This window comes from Heptranchias perlo, chromosome 17, assembly GCF_035084215.1.
Source record: "Heptranchias perlo isolate sHepPer1 chromosome 17, sHepPer1.hap1, whole genome shotgun sequence".
NCBI classification, from domain to species: Eukaryota; Metazoa; Chordata; class Chondrichthyes; order Hexanchiformes; family Hexanchidae; genus Heptranchias; species Heptranchias perlo.
The window spans coordinates 52,143,598-52,159,648 of NC_090341.1; the positions used below are offsets into that span (position 1 = coordinate 52,143,598).

The 16,051-nt window shown below is 48.5% G+C and overlaps 1 protein-coding gene across 1 annotated transcript in view; it reads left to right on the plus strand.

Moving 5' to 3' along the window:
* The first annotated feature begins 234 nt into the window (after positions 1 to 234).
* The window catches only part of rad54l2 (RAD54 like 2), a 145,862-nt gene continuing 130,045 nt past the window's right edge, over positions 235 to 16,051 (plus strand). Inside the window, exon 1 of the mRNA XM_067998996.1 lies at positions 235 to 353. The gene's annotated coding sequence lies outside the window, so the exon portion shown is untranslated. The remainder of the gene's footprint in view (positions 354 to 16,051) is intronic.

The following is a 16,051-nucleotide window of genomic DNA, read 5'->3' on the forward strand; positions in this document are numbered from 1 at the left end:
GTGTCCAGGGTGAGTATCTCACACAGTCCGGTAGGTGGCGGTGTCCAGGGTGAGTATCTCACACAGTCCGGTAGGTGGCGGTGTCCAGGGTGAGTATCTCACACAGTCCGGTAGGTGGCGGTGTCCACGCTTAATTGCTCCCCGCTGCGCTGTGCCGGTGTGGCCGGCAGGTGGCGCTGTTGCGGGTCGGTTCGGTGCCCGGACCATTTGTCCGGACTCCGTGTTTCCCGGGGAGGCTGTGTCGCGCGCTGGAGCCGCAGTCTCTCTGATTCTAGTCGATGTGTGTGGGTTTTTTTCTCGATTTATGTCGGTTTTGGGGCGAGTTTGTGGTGACGGAGCCGCGACTGCCTGAGGTAAGGGCCGGGTGGCGCCGGGTGCTGACCCCCCGGGGTCGGTGTGTGGCGGAGGTGGAGGGGGACCCCGGGGAGGTGAGAGCGGGGCCGGGAGCGGCCTGAGGCCGGGCCGGAGACAAAGGGAGAGCCGGGAACAAAGAGACGGCGGCGGCGGCGGGTCGGACCCCCAGCCCGGGGGGCGGTGCGGGGTCTCCGGGGCGCTGCCCGAATCAGGTCGGATTCAATAAATCGGGTCAGTAATTTCCTGCCGGATTGGCGGGGCCGGGAATAAAAACTGGGAACCCGGTGACTGATCCCCCCCCCCCCCCAAAAAAAAAACTGGTCTGGGCCCCCCCCCCCCCCCAAATAAAACCCCAGCTCTGACCCCCCCCCAAAATAAAACCCCAGCTCTGACCCCCCCCCCCAAATAAAACCCCAGCTCTGACCCCCCCCCCCAAATAAAACCCCAGCTCTGACCCCCCCCCCCCCAAATAAAACACCAGCTCTGACCCCCCCAAAATAAAACCCCAGCTCTGACCCCCCCCCCAAATAAAACCCCAGCTCTGACCCCCCCCCCAAATAAAACCCCAGCTCTGACCCCCCCCCCCCCCCCAAAAAAAAAAACCAGATCTGACCCCCCCTCAAAAAAACCCCAGATCTGACCCCCCCCCTGAAAAAACCCCCCAGGTCTGACCCTCCCCCGAAAAAAACCCTAGGTCTGACCCCCCCCCCGAAAAAAACCCCAGGCCTGACCCCCCCCCCCCCCCCAAAAATAAAAACCCAGGTCTGACCCCCCCCCCCCAAATAAAAACTCAGGTCTGACCCCCCCCCCCAAATAAAAACTCAGGTCTGAGCCCCCCCCCAAATAAAAATCCAGGCCTGAGCCCCCCCCCAAAAACCCAGGTCTGAACCCTCCCCAATAAAAAACCCAGGTCTGATCCCCCCCAAAAAACCCAGGTCTGATTTTCCCCCCCAAAAAACCCAGGTCTGATCCCCCCCCCAAAAACATTGTCTGACCCCCCACCCAAAAACATTGTCTGATCCCCCCCCCAAAAACATTGTCTGACCCCCCACCCAAAAACATTGTCTGACCCCCCACCCAAAAACCTTGTCTGACCCCCCACCCCAAAAACCTTGTCTGACCCCCCCAAAAACCTTGTCTGACCCCCCCAAACACCTTGTCTGACCCCCCCCCAAAAACCTTGTCTGACCCCCCCCCCAAAAAAACCTTGTCTGACCCCCCCCCCCCAAAAAACCTTGTCTGACCCCCCCCCCCAAAAAACCTTGTCTGACCCCCCCCCCAAAAAACCTTGTCTGACCCCCCCCCAAAAACCTTGTCTGACCCCCCCCCCAAAAACCTTGTCTGACCCCCCCCCCCAAAAACCTTGTCTGACCCCCCCCCCAAAAACCTTGTCTGACCCCCCCCCCAAAAACCCAGGTCTGACCCCCCCCAAAAAAGCCTTGACTGACACCCCCCAAATACCGGGTCTTACCCCGCCAAAAAAACAGTTCTGATCCCCCCCCTCCAAACCAGGTCTGATTTGACTCCCCCCCCCCCCCCCCCCAAACCAGGTCTGATTTGACCCCCCCCCCTCCAAACCAGGTCTGATTTGACCCCCCCCTCCAAACCAGGTCTGATTTGACCCCCCCCCCTCCAAACCAGGTCTGATTTGAGCCCCCCCTCCAAACCAGGTCTGATTTGACTCCCCCCCCCCCCCCCCCCCCTCCAAACCAGGTCTGATTTGGCCCCCCCCCTCCAAACCAGGTCTGATTTGACCCCCCCCCCCCTCCAAACCAGGTCTGATTCCCCCCCCCCTCCAAACCAGGTCTGATTCCCCCCCCCTCCAAACCAGGTCTGATTCCCCCCCCCCTCCAAACCAGGTCTGATTCCCCCCCCCCTCCAAACCAGGTCTGATTCCCCCCCCCTCCAAACCAGGTCTGATTTCCCCCCCCTCCAAACCAGGTCTGATTCCCCCCCCCCTCCAAACCAGGTCTGATTTCCCCCCCCCTCCAAACCAGGTCTGATTTCCCCCCCCCCCCTCCAAACCAGGTCTGATTTTCCCCCCTCCCCCCAAAACCAGGTGTGACTTCCTACCCCCCCCTCCAAACCAGGTACGATTTCCCCCCTCCCCTTCAAACTAGGTCTGTTCCTCCCCCCCCAAACCAGATCTGACCCCTCCCCCCCCCCCCCCCCCAGGTCTGACACCCCCAGGTCTGATCTCTTCTCTTCCCCCCCCCCCCCCCCCCCCCAAAGAGTAACTCCCACCCTCCACATGATGATGGACGTCTGCTTCCACACCAGGACCGATGGACCCCTGTCAAGAGTGAGACTGCCCCCCCACCCCCAAGGACTGGAAATACCTCCCTCAAAAGACAATGGAAGTCTCCTTCTCCTGCCCAGATTGAGACCCCCCCCCACCCAGATCTGATGACATATTGCCCCCTCCAAGCTGACAAACTCGTCTCTCCCCTGCCCTGATGGAGGTGCCCCCCCCCCCCCCCCCAGGACTGACAGACTCACCCGTACCCCATCAAGACTAACAACAGCCCCCCTCCCTGGACTCAAACTGGCTCAGAGGTTGGGGGGAGTCTGATCGTGTTGGGGTGCTGGTCATTTGGTGTTGTCGAGGGTCAGGGGGCTGAGTTTTTGGATCTGTGCAGGTTGAATAGGGGAGCTGGTACCTCATGTCCATCCGCTTGAGATCACTTACTTGACGCTTTTTCATAACACAGCAGTTGTGGGCGATATACGGTTTGGGATGTGGGGGGGGGGGGTCGCGAATTTGTGCTTTGCACTGGGTCATAATCAGCCTGGTGGTAGCAAGGTGGCTAAATTCGGTGAATATAGTTTGTGTGATTTTGTTTTGTCAATGAACTTGGTTTTTGAATGATTCTGCGTTCAAGTCGAACTGCAGTTTCAACCCAAGTACTTGACAGTGAGTGAAATGCATTCGACTCTTTGAGAGAGTTATTTGTCATGTATGTGTTCATTTTAATTGCAAGTTTGCAGAAAAAAATCTTGTTCGTTTGTCTTCTGTTTCTTTACCCTCTTGCTCCTCTGCTGAGGCATTGACTCCTGCTGAGGTTACAGTTTCATGGGTACAAGTTGCTCTCCAGTATCTCACCCATGTGACCATTCTTGTGTAAGCCAGGACAGGAAGTGACAGGCAATTCGACCTTGCAGGCATCACATCTGCATGCTCCTTGCAGGAATCCGTGTGTTGTGAGCTGAACTCTCCCTAAATTAATAGCCCCTCCCCCTTTAGAGTTGATTAAGGTTAACACTGCATTTATAAAAATTACTGGAGCCTGGTGTTCGAAGTAGCTGGTTAAAGAAATCATTTCCTTTTGGATAGTTACCGACAGAAGATCAGCAAGGAATTTTTTTAGGTTGCAAAGCCAATAAATGAAGGAACCTAGAGTTGTCACTATGCAGAGGAGGAGGTGAAAGGGCCCAGAGTTGTCACTAACAGAGTTGTCACTAACCGGTGGAGTTTAGATTAGTTAACTCTTAAACTAAAATAGTTCAAGAGCTTTGTGTGCCTTTTGAGTTTGACAGGCTGCTGAGGTCAGGTTCGACCAGCTAATAGATTGTCATGATCTGGAATGCCTGAAAGGGTGGAGGAAGCAGATTTAATAGTAACTTTCAAAAGGGAATTGGATATACACTGTGGGACAGAGCAGGGGTAGTGAGACGAATTGGAAGCTCTTTCAAAGAGCCGGCACATGCACGATGGGCCGAATGGCCTGTGCTGTATGATTCTAATAGTATCTTGCCTTCACTACAGAGGTAATTTTACAGGAAAATATATCACTTTGTCAGTGCCTTAAGAATGTTAAACCTATTTGAAAAATTTAGTGGATTTTTTTTGGTGTTGAATGTATACTTATAATAACGGGAAGAAGAATTATTGTCATTTGACAAGAAGAGTCAGATGTTTATGTCAGAATTCCTGCAGTGTTATTTGTAAATGGCTGGTTTTAAACCGGTTCACTGTGCGGCTTTTAAATTGGACCCTGCAGATTTATTACCCATCTGCCTTATTTTTCTTTTTATACATTTTAAATGAAGATTTTGCATCAAGTGCGCACCCTATCATGTTTCAGTGTCAAACAGGCAAAGTATACGTCACTTTTGGATCTGACTGGTTCAAATATATATTCATTGAAAGAAAGAACATTTATATAACGTCTTTCACGACCTCCGAACGTCCCAAAGCGCTTTACAGCCAATGAAACATTTTTGAAGTGTAGTCATTTTTGTAATGTAGGCAACGCAGCAGCCAATTTACGCTCAGCAAGGTCCAACAAACGGCAATGGGATAAACGACCAGATAATCTGTTTTAGTGGTGTTGGTTGAGTTTGAAGAACTCCCCTGCTCTTGGAAATAGTGCCTTGGGATCTTTTACGTCCACCTGAGAGGGCAGATGGGGCCTCGGATTAACGCCTCATCTGAAAGATGGCACCCCTGACAGTACAGCACTCCCTCCCTCAGTACTGTACTGGAGTGAGACTTCAACCCACGACCTTCTGATTAGAGGTGAGAGTGCTCCCCCACTGAGCCAAGGCTGACACTTTCATAAATCAGTAACAAATCACAACTGAACATTTTTGTTTAAATAGCCAGCCATTTCCTGTTGGCTTCATCTGACTTTGATAACCTGGCTGCTCCTCACAGGCAGGTGCTAGAGATTTACAAGTAGCTGCCAATCTAGAAAAATGCCCCTCAGTAACACCACTTAACCTCTACTTGGCCTTGGGATTAGCCTATTCAGATCACTTTCCCACAGTGAGTACCTCAGCAGTGGCCTTAAAGGGACAGATACAGAGCTCCAGTTTAGCAGCTAACCATCACCACTGTGCTGGAGACTCCAGACTACCCATGAGCAGCGTAGCAAGTGATCAGCTAATTTAAATATAAATTCAGTTTCTTGCACATAATACATCACCTTGAACAAAGCTCATTCAGGTTATAGTTTTCAGTAGGGTATGTTGACGTTTAGCTGATTTAAAAAAGGACACTACTGATAGGGTTAGATGAAGAGTGTGGGAGGAGGCTCGTGTAGAGCATAAACACTGACATGGACCAGTTGGGCTGAATGGCCTGTTTCTGTGCTGTAAATACTGTGTAATTCTATAACAGTTGCTGTCTGATGGCTGAGTGTAAATGCATCGCAGTTGGAGTAGCGCATGCAGTTTTGGGCTCTGCACTATTGGAAGGATGTTGAGGCAACAGAAAAGGTACAGCGCCGATTCACCAGGATGCTGCTCGATACGAAGATTTGAAAAATTGGAATGGTTTCTGTTAAAATAGAAGGGGTAATTTGATAGAGGTGTTTACTGTTTAATCCCTGGTCTGTCGCTGAAATACCAGCCAGGGTTCTGCTCCTGATCGCTGTCCAGTGACTCCTGCTGGATGTGGGCAAGGGCATCATCCAGCTCACGTGTGAGATACCAGCAAGCGCCAATGCCTTTGGGAGACGCTGGGAGAAAGTGAAAGGGAAACTACAATTGCAACTGATCCTTACTGTAATAGTTTCCATCAACATAAAATGCCATCCACATTGGCTTAGAATTATGCTAATGGTATCAAACCACACTGGGGAAAATGCTGAGATCAAGGGAGGAAAAAAACTGTCCTTGGAGTGAAGGATGTGTTTCCAAGCTGATATGGGGTTTATGAATGGCCGGAGAGACCTGAAAAATTTATTGGAGTTCCTTGAGGATGTAACAATATCTGCGGTTGAGAGAAGAGTGGTGAGGATGTATCTGGATTTTCAGAAAGTACCTGGTAAGGCTCCTCACGAGACCAAATAGTTAATGTGAAAGCTCCTGGGATCCAGATGGAAGCTGTAAATTGGATTATTAATTACCCACAAACGGAGGGTAGTTACTGATACTAACAGCTCTAATTGGGGAGCTGGGACCAGGAGGGCCCTCCAGGGCTCCAGTCCAGGGACCCCTCCTGCTCGTATTGATTTTCATATCAGGCAATTAATTTGAAAATATTGAGTAGAGCGTGTACACAGGAACAGGAAATTGTGTGGGAAAGTGAGGAGTTCCAATAATTTGGAGACCTTCTAGGCACTTAGTGTTTGAGTAAATAGGCAGCAAAAAAGTATTTAATATTGAGACACCAGGGATGTATTCTGGCACCAATAGAGACTAATATGGTCACGGAATGGAAAGTACTTAGTGTCACTTGACATCCTTTGTATATTAGTACCAGTGGGCTAAGGGGAAAATTGAACTTTAGCCAAATTACTTTAATTGTTGTGTTAGCGTGTGAAAAATCACCAATGCCCTTTAATGTTGTGTGATAAACGTAGTTCATCACTTCAAATTGCTCCCACCGCTACTGCCATCAGCAACGGCCTCATTAACAACCAGTACCTCACTCAAGTGTTATACACGATCCAGATTGTTTTTCTTCGTTCAAATGGACATGCTATGAAAATTTCACCATTGGGCTGTGAAATGTTAGTGATAAAATTGGATGCCACTAAACAGAGTGCATCAAGAAAATGTTTTTGTTGACCAAATAAGCACTTGCACCACTGTACATAGCTGCCAAGGAAAGCATAATGTTGAGGTCTACAAATAGATTCAAGCAATATAAGTCCAAGGATATAATACCAGCACACTAAAAAAGAGTGATGTACAATGTACCGTCTGCCAGGGCATAGAACTGTTCCCACAAATTGGCTGATGTTCACTTGATGGAAAGAGTTTCAGCAAGAGAGAGCCAGCCAGCATGATAGAGAATGAATGGAGAATCTGAACGTTGTGCCATGATGTCAGTGGGAATATAGGGTTATCATTGAAGATGATTCGACAGAATCAACCATTTGTCTGAGGTCACATTAAGATCTCCTGTTGAGCTGGGCACAAGTTTCGTGTCTCTTGTCATGTCAGTGGACAGTGTAAACGGAGATAGTGAGCACCCATCACGGGGATGGATCTAACTCAAATCTTCAATTCTGACATGATCCTGAGGAAATAACAAAGATAATTGGAATCAAATAGAACACCAGTCAGGGATGCCAAACTGAAGGAAGACTACACAAATCCTGCAACATTTTACACCGACTTGCAGGCAAATAAATCTTGCAAAGATTTCTCCGGTATTGTTAGTCTTTTTAAAAAAAGACTTGAATGAAAATCTTGTATAGTATGAAACTACACAATGACTCCTGTCCACATCTGGCACAGTTATTCTGATATTTACGCAGTGACTGTCCAGTCTGAATCTGGTGCTGTTATTCTGTTATTTACACAACAATTGTCTCGTTTGCACCGAGTGCTGTTATTCTGTTATTTACACAATGACTGTCTCGCCTGCACCTTGTGCTGTTATTTTCACATAGACTGTCCCTTCTGATCCTGGTTCTGTTATTCTGTTATTTACACAGTGACTGTCTCGTCTGATCTTGGTGCTGTTATTTACACAGTGACTATGTCTGATCCTGGTGCTGTTATTCTGTTAATCATACAGTGACTGTCCCCTCTGATGTTGGTGTTGTCATTTACACAGTGACTGTCTGGTCTGATCCTGGAGCTGTGATTCTGTTATTTATGAAATGACTGTCCCGTCTGCACTTTGTGCTGTTATTTAAACAGTGACTGCCCCGTCTGATCCTGTCGCTGTTATTTGGTTATTTACACACAGACGGTCCCGTCTGATCGTGGTGCTGTTATTCTGTTAATTATAGAGTGTGTGTCCCATCTGATCCTGGTGCTGTTATTCTGTTATTTACACAGTGACTGTCCCGTCTGATCCTGGTGCTGTTATTCTGTTATTTACACAGTGACTGTCCCGTCTGATCCTGGTGCTGTTATTCCGTTATTTACACAGTGACAGTCCTGTCTGATCCTGGTGCTGCTGTTCTGTTATTTACACAGTGACAGTCCTGTCTGATCCTGGTGCTGCTGTTCTGTTATTTACACAGTGACAGTCCTGTCTGATCCTGGTGCTGCTGTTCTGTTATTTACACAGTGACTGTCCCGTCTGATCCTGGTGCTGCTGTTCTGTTATTTACACAGTGACAGTCCTGTCTGATCCTGGTGCTGCTGTTCTGTTATTTACACAGTGACTGTCCCGTCTGATCCTGGTGCTGTTATTCCGTTATTTACACAGTGACTGTCCCGTCTGATCCTGGTGCTGTTATTTACACAGTGACTGTCCCGTCTGATCCTGGTGCTGTTATTTACACAGTGACTGTCCCGTCTGATCCTGGTGCTGTTATTCCGTTATTTACACAGTGACTGTCCCGTCTGATCCTGGTGCTGTTATTTACACAGTGACTGTCCCGTCTGATCCTGGTGCTGTTATTTACACAGTGACTGTCCCGTCTGATCCTGGTGCTGTTATTCCGTTATTTACACGGTGACTGTCCCGTCTGATCCTGGTGCTGTTATTCCGTTATTTACACAGTGACTGTCCCGTCTGATCCTGGTGCTGTTGTTCTGTTATTTACACGGTGACAGTCCTGTCTGATCCTGGTGCTGCTGTTCTGTTATTTACACAGTGACAGTCCTGTCTGATCCTGGTGCTGCTGTTCTGTTATTTACACAGTGACTGTCCCGTCTGATCCTGGTGCTGTTGTTCTGTTATTTACACAGTGACAGTCCTGTCTGATCCTGGTGCTGCTGTTCTGTTATTTACACAGTGACAGTCCTGTCTGATCCTGGTGCTGCTGTTCTGTTATTTACACAGTGACAGTCCCGTCTGATCCTGGTGCTGCTGTTCTGTTATTTACACAGTGACTGTCCCGTCTGATCCTGGTGCTGTTATTCCGTTATTTACACAGTGACTGTCCCGTCTGATCCTGGTGCTGTTATTTACACAGTGACTGTCCCGTCTGATCCTGGTGCTGTTATTCCGTTATTTACACGGTGACTGTCCCGTCTGATCCTGGTGCTGTTATTCTGTTATTTACACAGTGACTGTCCCGTCTGATCCTGGATCCTGGTGCTGTTATTCTGTTATTTACACAGTGACTGTCCCGTCTGATCCTGGTGCTGTTATTCTGTTATTTACACAGTGACTGTCCCGTCTGATCCTGGATCCTGGTGCTGTTATTCTGTTATTTACACAGTGACTGTCCCGTCTGATCCTGGTGCTGCTGTTCTGTTATTTACACAGTGACTGTCCCGTCTGATCCTGGATCCTGGTGCTGTTATTCTGTTATTTACACAGTGACAGTCCTGTCTGATCCTGGTGCTGCTGTTCTGTTATTTACACAGTGACTGTCCCGTCTGATCCTGGATCCTGGTGCTGTTATTCTGTTATTTACACAGTGACAGTCCTGTCTGATCCTGGTGCTGCTGTTCTGTTATTTACACAGTGACAGTCCTGTCTGATCCTGGTGCTGTTATTCCGTTATTTACACAGTGACTGTCCCGTCTGATCCTGGTGCTGTTATTTACACAGTGACTGTCCCGTCTGATCCTGGTGCTGTTATTTACACAGTGACTGTCCCGTCTGATCCTGGTGCTGTTATTTACGGAGCGTCTGTCCTGTCTGATCCTGGTGCTGTTATTTACACAGTGACTGTCCCGTCTGATCCTGGTGCTGTTATTCCGTTATTTACACAGTGACTGTCCCGTCTGATCCTGGTGCTGTTATTCCGTTATTTACACAGTGACGGTCCTGTCTGATCCTGGTGCTGCTGTTCTGTTATTTACACAGTGACTGTCCCGTCTGATCCTGGTGCTGTTGTTCTGTTATTTACACAGTGACTGTCCCGTCTGATCCTGGTGCTGCTGTTCTGTTATTTACACAGTGACAGTCCTGTCTGATCCTGGTGCTGCTGTTCTGTTATTTACACAGTGACTGTCCCGTCTGATCCTGGTGCTGTTATTCCGTTATTTACACAGTGACTGTCCCGTCTGATCCTGGTGCTGTTATTTACACAGTGACTGTCCCGTCTGATCCTGGTGCTGTTATTTACACAGTGACTGTCCCGTCTGATCCTGGTGCTGTTATTCCGTTATTTACACGGTGACTGTCCCGTCTGATCCTGTTGCTGTTATTCTGTTATTTACACAGTGACTGTCCCGTCTGATCCTGGATCCTGGTGCTGTTATTCCGTTATTTACACGGTGACTGTCCCGTCTGATCCTGGTGCTGTTATTCTGTTATTTACACAGTGACTGTCCCGTCTGATCCTGGATCCTGGTGCTGTTATTCTGTTATTTACACAGTGACTGTCCCGTCTGATCCTGGATCCTGGTGCTGTTATTCTGTTATTTACACAGTGACTGTCCCGTCTGATCCTGGTGCTGCTGTTCTGTTATTTGCACAGTGACTGTCCCGTCTGCCCCTCGTGCTGTTATTCTGCTATTTGCACAATGACTGTCTCGCCTGCACCTTGTGCTGTTGTTTTCACATAGACTGTCCCTTCTGATCTTGGAGCTGTTATTTACACAGTGACTGTCCCGTCTAGATCTGGTGGTGTTATTCCGTTATTTACACAGTGACTGTCTGTCTGATCCTGGTGCTGTTATTCTGTTAATCATACAGTGACTGTCCTGTCTGATGTTGGTGGTGTCATTTACACAGTGACTGTCCTGTCTGATCCAGGAGCTGTTATTTACACAGTGACTGTCTGATCCTGGAGCTGTTATTCTTTTATTTATGCAGTTACTGTCCTGTCTGATCCTGGTGCAATTATCTACGGAGGGAGTGTCCTGTCTGATCCTGATACTGTTATTTACGGAGGGTCTGTCCTGTCTGATCCTGGTGCTGTTATTTACACAGTGACTGTCTCGTCTGATCCTGGTGCTGTTATTCTGTTATTTACACAGTGACTGTCCCGTCTGATCCTGGTGCTGTTGTTCTGCTATTTACACAGTGACAGTCCTGTCTGATCCTGGTGCTGTTATTCTGTTATTTACACAGTGACTGTCCCGTCTGATCCTAGTGCTGTTATTCCATTATTTACACAGTGACTGTCCTGTCTGATCCTGGTGCAATTATCTACGGATGGACTGTCCTGTCTGATCCTGATACTGTTATTTACGGAGGGTCTGTCCTGTCTGATCCTGGTGCTGTTATTTACACAGTGACTGTCCCGTCTGATCCTGATACTGTTATTTACGGAGGGTCTGTCCTGTCTGATCCTGGTGCTGTTATTCTGTTATTTACACAGTGACTGTCCTGTCTGATCCTGGTGCTGTTATTCTGTTATTTACACAGTGACTGTCCCGTCTGCACCTGGTGCTGTTATTCTGTTATTTACACAACAATTGTCTCGTCTGCACCTAGTGCTGTTGTTCTGCTATTTGCACAATAACTGTCTCGCCTGCACCTTGTGCTGTTATTTTCACATAGACTGTCCCTTCTGATCTTGGTGCTGTTATTCTGTTATTTACACAGTGACTGTCCTGTCTGATCCTGGTACTGTTATTTACGGAGCGTCTGTCCTGTCTGATCCTGGTGCTGTTATTTACACGGTGACTATCCCGTCTGATCCTGGTGCTGTTATTCCGTTATTTACACAGTGACTGTCCCGTCTGATCCTGGTGCTGTTATTCTGTTGTTTACACAGTGACTGTCCTGCCTGATCCTGGTGCTGTTGCTGTTACTCAGTTGTTTTACACAGTGACTATCCCGTCTGATCCTGGTGCTGTTGTTGTTATTTTACACAGTGACTGTCCCGTCTGATCTTGTTACTGTTATTTTGTTGTTTGCACAGTGACTGTCCAGTCTGATCCTGTTGCTGTTATTTACACAGTGACTGTCCCGTCTGATCCTTGAGCTGTTATTCTGTTATTTACACAGTGACTGTCCCGTCTGATCCTGTTGCTGTTATTCTGTTGTTTACACAGTGACTGTCCCGTCTGATCCTGGTGCTGTTATTTACACACTGACTTTCTCATTAGGTCCTGGTGCTGTTATTCTGTTGTTTACACAGTGACTGTCCCGTCTGATCCTGTTGCTGTTATTTTGTTGTTTACACCGTGACTGTCCAGTCTGATCCTGTTGCTGTTGTTTACACCGTGACTGTCCAGTCTGATCCTGTTGCTGTTATTTACACCGTGACTGTCCAGTCTGATCCTGTTGCTGTTAATTACACAGCGACTGTCCCGTCTGATCCTGTTGCTGTTATTCTGTTGTTTACACAGTGACTGTCCCGTCTGATCCTGGTGCTGTTATTTACACAGTGACTTTCTCATTAGGTCCTGGTGCTGTTATTCAGTTATTTACACAGTGACTGCCCCGTCTGATCCTGTTGCTGATATTCCGTTATTTGCACCATAGCTGTCTGTCTGATACTGAGGTAATGACACAATACTGCATCAGAGTTTCATGTTTTTCTGTTCATCTGTGATAGTGAGTGTAAATCCTTTTTGTATATTTTCGTATTTCCAGTAACAATTCTTTATGGAGCAATTTCAGCAGATAACCCTTCATGAGCTGTAAAGCACTGATCCAAGGGGGTTCACCCAGAGAGTCTGTTTCCAGCCCAAAGTACACAAAGTGTTAACCAGCTGGCCGAAATTCCATAAAGAAATATTTTAAATATAGGCGCTGAAATTCTTGGGCAGAATGGACTCCCCTTCTGTCCTAACCTACAGCCGGAGACTCCGTCCCAAATACCGGGGTCAAGGTCATTTGCATGACTGGGGCAGGTGCCTCAGTGAGACTGGCCCTAATATTCTTTTCCTGAAGGCAAAGTGGTCCACAGCTGTAGCACCTCCAGTGCCCTTCTGGGCTGAAGGGGGAAAAATGGCAAAAAAAAGGCCTTTGCCTCCAGTGGAGCCTTTGTTCCTACAGAGTAAGAGGTTGATTACCTGAGTCTAGTAAAGGTCAGGGGCTCTCAGCAGGCCTGGGTCTCTAGGCCTAGGTTGGGTCTAGGGTGAAATTTCCCAGTGGAAGCCACGGAACCCGCCCAGACACCCCCCATTGACATAGGGTGTCGGGCGCGAGATTCTCCTCCCCCACTGGAATTTAAAGGGCCACACCAAATAGGGCAGACTACCAGAGGACCAGGTTTTGCCCCAAAGTCCTTAACTCTTCCCCCCCCCCCCCGCCCCCATGGCCCGGCCCGGGTGGAAATGAGGCTTTCTGTCTTCTCCCCGTGCTAAAAATTTTGGGGCCATAGTCTTTTAAGATTAGAAACAAGGCACATCAGATCAATCAGAGTAAGGTTAGCACTGGTGTGAGATGAATTGTCAGTAGAAGTGGTTCAACAGACAGCTTATTTCACTGCAGTGTCATTCACCTGGCAGTTTGATGATTCCACAGATTTGTGCAGACAGCAAAGCATGAACAATGCCATAAATTCTGTCAGAGGTCCAGGTACGGTAAGGCATACTAGATGGGGAGGCAGTGACTCCTGTTAATGGTTCATGTAACATCTTGTGCAGCTAGATTAATTGGTGGCTTCCTGCTTGGTCTGTAATGTTGCAATTGCAGACACTGCATACAAGTTAAGAACAATTGTAAACAATTTTACAACACCAAGTTATAGTCCAGCAATTTTATTTTAAATTCACAAGCTTTCGGAGGCTACCTCCTTCCTCAGGTGAACGATGCGGAAATGAAGTCCTCGAAATGAAGTCGCATTTATAATTCACAGAACAATGCTGGTGATAACAGACAGTTTTTTCAACTGCCCGTTGCCAAGGCAATCAGTGTGCAGACAGACAGGTGTTACCTGCCAGGTCTCAGAATATACAAATCACCAAAAAAAACAACAAACAAAAAAAAACAGAGATAGAGAGGTAGAAACATAGAAAAGACAGCAACTGACCCGTTATATTAAAAACAGATAACATTTGTTCGCTGGTGGGGTAACGTGTAGCGTGACATGAACCCAAGATCCCGGTTGAGGCCGTCCTCATGGGTGCGGAACTTGGCTATCAATTTCTGCTCGACGATTTTGCGTTGTCGTGTGTCTCGAAGGCCGCCTTGGAGTACGCTTACCCGAAGGTCGGTGGCTGAATGTCCTTGACTGCTGAAGTGTTCCCCGACTGGGAGGGAACCCTCCTGTTTGGCGATTGTTGCGCGGTGTCCGTTCATCCGTTGTCGCAGTGTCTGCATGGTCTCGCCAATGTACCATGCTCCGGGGCATCCTTTCCTGCAACGTATGAGGTAGACAACGTTGGCCGAGTCACAGGAGTATGAACCATGCACCTGGTGGGTGGTGTCCTCTCGTGTGATGGTGGTATCTGTGTCGATGATCTGGCATGTCTTGCAGAGGTTACCGCGGCAGGGTTGTGTGGTGTCGTGGACGCTGTTCTCTTGAAAGCTGGGTAATTTGCTGCGAACGATGGTCTGTTTGAGGTTGGGTGGCTGTTTAAAGGCGAGTAGTGGAGGTGTGGGGATGGCCATAGCGAGGTGTTCGTCGTCATTGATGACATGTTGAAGGCTGCGGAGAACATGGCGTAGTTTCTCCGCTCCGGGGAAGTACTGGACGACAAAGGGTACTCTGTTGGTTGCGTCCCGTGTTAGTCTCCTGAGGAGGTCTATGCGATTTTTTGCTGTGGCCCGTCGGAACTGTCGATCGATGAGTCGAGCGTCATATCCCGTTCTTACTAGGGCGTCTTTCAGCGTCTGTAGGTGTCCATCGCGTTCCTCCTCGTCTGAGCAGACCCTGTGTATTCGCAGGGCCTGTCCATAGGGGATGGCCTCTTTGACGTGGTTAGGGTGGAAGCTGGAAAAGTGGAGCATCGTGAGGTTGTCCGTGGGCTTGCGGTAGAGTGAGGTGCTGAGGTGCCCGTCTTTGATGGAGATTCGTGTGTCCAAGAAAGAAACTGATTCTGAGGAGTAGTCCATGGTGAGCTTGATGGTGGGATGGAACTTGTTGATGTTATCGTGTAGTCTCTTCAGTGATTCCTCGCCGTGGGTCCATAGAAAGAAAATGTCGTCGATGTATCTGGTGTATAGTGTTGGTTGGAGGTCTTGTGCAGTGAAGAAGTCCTGCTCGAACTTGTGCATGAAAATGTTGGCGTATTGGGGTGCGAATTTGGTCCCCATGGCTGTTCCGTGTGTTTGGGTAAAGAACTGGTTATCGAAGGTGAAGACATTGTGATCCAGGATGAAGCGGATGAGTTGTAGGATGGCGTCCGGAGATTGGCTGTTGTTGGTGTTGAGTATTGATGCTGTCGCAGCGATGCCGTCATCGTGGGGGATACTGGTGTAGAGTGCCGAGACGTCCATCGTGGTGAGAAGTGTTCCTGGTTCAACTGGTCCGTGGGTACTGAGTTTTTGTAGGAAGTCTGTAGTGTCGCGACAGAAGCTGGGGGTTCCCTGTACGATGGGTTTCAGGATGCCCTCGACGTATCCAGAGAGGTTCTCACACAGGGTTCCGTTGCCTGATACGATAGGACGTCCAGGTGTGTTGGCTTTGTGTATCTTTGGGAGGCAGTAGAAGTCTCCCACGCGGGGAGTACGTGGGATGAGAGCACGTAGGATGCTTTGAAGGTCTGGATCGAAGGTCTTGATCAGTTTGTTGAGCTGGTGGGTGTGTTCTTTGGTCGGATCTGCGGGTAACTGTCTGTAGTGTTCCTGGTTGTCCAGTTGTCGGTATGCTTCTTTGCAATAGTCCGTTCTGTTCTGTATGACAATGGCTCCTCCTTTGTCCGCTGGTTTGATGACGATGTTGCGGTTGGTCTTGAGAGTGTTGATGGCGTTGCGTTGTGCTCGGGTGACATTCTGGACTGTCTTGAGTGCGGCTGATGAATCTGGCATTGACGCATCTCCTGACAG